This window comes from Trichoplusia ni, chromosome 15 (genome assembly GCF_003590095.1).
Source record: "Trichoplusia ni isolate ovarian cell line Hi5 chromosome 15, tn1, whole genome shotgun sequence".
In the NCBI taxonomy this organism is placed as follows: Eukaryota; Metazoa; Arthropoda; class Insecta; order Lepidoptera; family Noctuidae; genus Trichoplusia; species Trichoplusia ni.
The window spans coordinates 7,074,188-7,079,496 of NC_039492.1; the positions used below are offsets into that span (position 1 = coordinate 7,074,188).

The window sequence follows — 5,309 nt, forward strand, 5'->3', positions numbered from 1 at the left end:
TGCCCATTCATGTCTGATTCTGACTTCAAATATCAAATCGATAAGTACCTCTACTTGGTTTGGATACAAATGATATTTGAGTATATTGCTACTTACAAAACTAATTCGCACTAAACGTTATTTATTTTACTACATTGACCTACTTAAAGCAGGTGCCTTCACGTGTTACAAGCTAACTAGAAAGCTGCAACTTGCTACAAGTCGGTAGTTAAACGTACAAAATGTATTAGTGCGGTGCTTGTAATCGATCGACTAATAACCTGTTGCTAGTTACGCGTAGTCGTGACCTTTACCCTATCATTCACTGCGGCGCTCGTTAATGGTTTTCATTAATAAAACACTCATACATATATAATATGTAGTTGTATTAAGAGTTTGTATCACTGTTATATCCTTTAATTAGAATATGGTACATAATGTAAGTTTTCAGATAACTTGTAACTGTGACTATGAATTAGGGTATTTAAAAAAAAAATAAGTCTCAACATTAATACCTTTTCTTTTAATACACGGCCGCGCCTCAGCTACTAGGTACTTCGTAATTTTTGTAGTTGTAAAAATAAATAGATCAAAAGAACTCTTCATAACAATAATTATAAGAAAAAGTCCTCTCGACGAGGATGGGATTCGAACCCACGCGTGCAGAGCACATTGGATTAGCAGTCCAACGCCTTAACCTCTCGGCCACCTCGTCATGTATGCTGCTTGCTGAAACATATATTCTCTAGTACTACCCGAGGTCTACATGTATATGTATAACCTGCCTCTTGATTTTAAAAAGTATATTACCTTATTACCTTATTTTGAATAATGTTCTGCTTTGAATTAAAAAAATATGTATTAATTCCAGTCAATTTGTTAAGCATTCTAATAATATCAGAGCGGTAGAATGCCAGACGTATTCCCAATGTACCTAACTATATAGTTTATGGTCCTAGACTATATTATTGCTGATCATGTGATATCCGGACTGGGTTCTTATCTTTATTGCCATTCTATCTTTGTTCATGTTTGCCTTCTATCTATATGTCAATTTAAAATCAAAATATACGCATATGAGATGGAATCAATTGTATGGCAATTGTTTATATAGTTCGTTATCTGAGCTTCCGGAGTAGAGGGATTTGTTCAATGTAAGCATGTTGCTAGTTAACCATTTTAGCGTTTCCTAATAGGTCTCTCCTTACAAAAGTTATGAAGCACTTAATTCTGATAAAAAGTAGTAAACCTTATTTGCAAATTTGGTTTTTGTCTTAATAATCTAAGTCAATCAATCTGCTTCAAAAGAGACATTTTTCTGATGAAATCTGAATTTACATATATAATGAGGCCGAGCATGACCGGCCACAAAGGTCACAGCAGTCTTCTGGAGCATTCGCTGCATGGCTTAGTAATGCGTGTCCACATTCTCGTTCGCCACGCACGTACCGCTGCCTTCCCGAATATTTTCTCGTAGGTGATAGAAAAAATCAAAGGACTAATGTTGCGGGGGTTGTTCGCGCACGGTCAACAATTTACATTCCTCACGATTTGAGGTCGGCATGCCGCAGGGTCGGGTCGATTTCTACATGACAAAAGAAATCATTAGGAATTTACGGAAACCCGCGTGCTTCCATGGTGTAATTGTTCAATCCACTGGACTTTTTGTGGAAAAAGGAATGCATTTTCAATTCACGAGGTTGTTTTGTTGTTATAATCTGATGTGGGCCCGAGTTAAACAAATAGCTTGGAGTAAGGGGGCGGGCGTCGGTCGGCGCGGGCGAAGGATCAGGAGGTCACGCAGCGTGTAGCGGTTGCCAGATTACTGGTGGCAGCGTCGTGCACCCTCTACCGCACTACCGGAACTATTTGACTTCTGATAGACTTTAGCTTATGTACAATTGACATTAAGCCGATTTACCTATTTTAACGATGTTAAATGCTTTGTTTAAGGTAATAGCTTTGACTTTTTGCACAGCATTTTTTTTGTTATTGATATAAAAAGGAATTAAGAGGTATAATTTTTTAAGGCTTTTTTAGAAAACCATAAAAAATGTGATAGAGAATTATTTTCATTCTGCTTTTGGAATGTTTTCTAAAATGCAGAACAATCAATGTTAAACAAACCAATACAGCTCATTTGGATTCTGTAGGACTCAGATTTTTAAAGATCTGATGTAGATTGCCCGGAATGCGGTTACATCAGGCTATTGTTTCAGTTTATTGACTTTGCTGAGATAAGTGAGCTATTAGTTCGCGATCGTTCTCCACAAATTTGGCAATACGTTGGAGTTGCTTCGTGCAGGATTAATGGATTAATGACGAGATGTCGCAGTAGCGGCCCGGGGCTCGCTCTCGCCGGACACTGGTGTATGATTTGATTGTACCTATATGTAATTATTCTAACCATTCTGTTAGGCAGTTTTTTTGCAACGAAGGTATTACTTCTGATTTAAAAGTACCAACTCGGATTCTAGCCTGGCCTAGCCTGACGTAAATTTAATGTCGATCTTCCGGACTTCCTCTACTTTTGATACTCTATCTATAGATACCTTTTTTATTCAAGACAGATTCAGGTTGTTCAGATTCATATTTTGTAAAGTATCTTAAAAGGTATCATTAGATATAAAAATCATATCTTGATTTTTTATATCTAAGTCTTAGTATGAAAATCCCCATCCTCACATTCCTCTTAAAAGTTGTTTTGTTTTAAAATGAAAGATTAAAAATGTTAATATGATTTTTAATCATTCAGCTTAAAACAAAACAACATCGCTGTTTACCTGAAATATCGTCAAGTTAGAGTTCTAAATTTAATTAGGTATTACGTAACGGCGATTTGGTAGGTAGGGGAAGACACGCCCACATTTCAGAAAGGGTTGTTAGCGTTACCTAGGTATTATATAATAAACGAACGAGACTGCCCTACACAGGGCCAAATTCAATAAGACGAAAGTTAATTCATTTAAAAAATATTTTTCATTTTAATTTAACATGACAATCCTAAAATAGATTAATAATAATCAAGATACAAACCTAGTATCATACAATGACAAATCATAATTACACGTTTGTATATCACAAATTTTATCTGCACAACGTACAAAATTATTAAATGAAGTTATCTAATACATCATCACACTTAGCTTGGGGCTACAAAAACGCTAATGGCGCTTGGACACGTGAACAACTATGGTCCCGAAGCCTTGAACAAATATTAAAAAATGTAAACCCGCTTTTTTATCTACATCTTTCTGTCTTCTTTATTTAAATGTTTTTATTTTTGTTAAACTACCTGCTAACACAAATAACTAGGCAATAGTATACTTGCACAAGATTATGTGAGTTCATTTGTTAAATATATCAACCTCTCTGTTTTATTTATTTTATTAAATTTAATAATTAAATTAGGTGTCTCAAAAAAAATCTAACCAAAAATTGCCGCAAGGATTACACTGAAATTCACTTTTCATTATTTAAATACCGAATCCTAATTGCAAGTGATTCTCTTTTAACACATTTGTGAAACTTGTATCACTTTATTTAATCATGCTAATTATTGGAACCAGTGAAAATAATCGTTTTCTATTAGGTATTATTTTATTGCTCCTATTCATGGTAAAAAATGCTTTAATATATAATCATACATAATATTTGTATATGATACAGGTAAAAATAATGAAAATACCAAAATTTTATCAACAGGAACATTAGTAATATAATCCAACCACAAAAATAGAAGTGCTAAAAAGAATGCTCCAGGTGAGGCTCGAACTCACAACCCCGGCATTGCTCACGAACACTGTCTTATAAGTACCGTGCGCTAACCAATTGCGCCACTGGAGCGATGCTCGGGCTGTCGAAATTACAATATACTTGCCACGAGCCCCCTCCCGCCCCTCGACCCTTGCCTCTTGCCGCTCTATCCATTCATGAGGAAGTCGAGTAGTTGAATGACTAACAATATTGCGTCATAATTTATGTAAATGATGATTTTACAGCGTTGGCAACGAATCATGGTCTTTAACACATGTCTGATAAGCAGTTATATCAAATAACTTTAATTGTTACTAATGGAACCACTGAAGCGGTGAAACCGCTTTGTTATCTTGTATCTATGTACACCAATAGTTTACATTTGGCACCGAGTTGTTAGAATTTTATCACAGTTATTTTTTTGTTATTGCATCGAACTGTACTTATTATCTTTTAACAGTTTATGTTGTAATTCACAACAATTTATGTACCTACCCAATTACGTATGCTATGTAGATTTAACTTATAAAATCGAAATCGACTGATTAAATGAACCAATTTAAGGAAGACAGTGAATAAAGGTAAATTCGTTGACGAGGCCTTAGCCCAATTGTGGGCCAATGTAAGTTGACTATAATATTATAGTTACTAGTAGCAATTGGATACAAGAATAAAATAATTTTGATTAGATAATTAAATATAATTGATGAAGGTAGTTACCGATATAATAATTTATTTCAACAGTTACAATTTATTGAATTTATATTATGGGAGAATTGGAAGGTATCACGTATGTTGAAACAAGTAGCAATTAACACCGTTAATTAACATAACTTTGTTTCTGTCTGTACACAAAATAGATGCGTATTAGGAATCAAAGAGGTTTATCAAATAACCGACTTTTTATATAAGGTATTGAAAGAGGTAAGTAGGTACAGTTTTTGATTATGTATAACAAAGAAGGTTGCATTGTGTAAACAAAAATGTGATTTATTTTGATTATATTGAAATAACGCTGTTCACCGTATCGTAATATTAATTATATCATAAAACAGTCCTTATTCTCATTTTTTTTTTATAATTTGGAAGTTTTTTACCATCCATGATCCATGGTACACTTTATAGCGCTAGCTATACTCAAAGATTTAGCGAATACAGTTTCATAGAACTGTTAAAGTTGTAACGAGTAGCCGTGCAGCCCGACCCGGCCGAGCCGGCAGCGCTCCGGCGCGCGGCGCACACCCGCGCTTGCGGCCATTCGATTAGCGCACCACAATGATATGTTAATGGCCTATCGAGAAATACTTATAGTTTATTGTTCACCGCACATCCTGCTACCAGCCAGAGAAACATCGCTGCAAGCACCATTACCTATAAAGTTAGTACTTAAGCTCCCTTTACCTATAATTATTTCGTTCCTATGTATGCAATATCGTAAAATGTAGCTATGTATTTACATTGAAAACAATCTATGAATACATCAATAAAACCAAACAAACTCTTCACGGTTCATTACAGCATTGTAAATGAAATAACTCCTGAATCGATTTTATCTTAGTAACAGCATGAAGATC

General features: G+C 34.9%; 2 non-coding genes across 2 annotated transcripts; both read right to left on the minus strand.

The window, feature by feature from the left end:
- Window positions 1-612: 612 nt before the first annotated feature.
- Window positions 613-694, minus strand: Trnas-gcu. Its single transcript has one exon. It is a non-coding gene; the product is annotated as a tRNA-Ser (tRNA).
- Window positions 695-3,733: 3,039 nt separating this feature from the next.
- Trnai-uau lies at window positions 3,734-3,825 on the minus strand. Its single transcript is given in 2 exon segments — window positions 3,734-3,769; window positions 3,788-3,825. It is a non-coding gene; the product is annotated as a tRNA-Ile (tRNA).
- Between the last annotated feature and the right edge of the window lie 1,484 nt (window positions 3,826-5,309).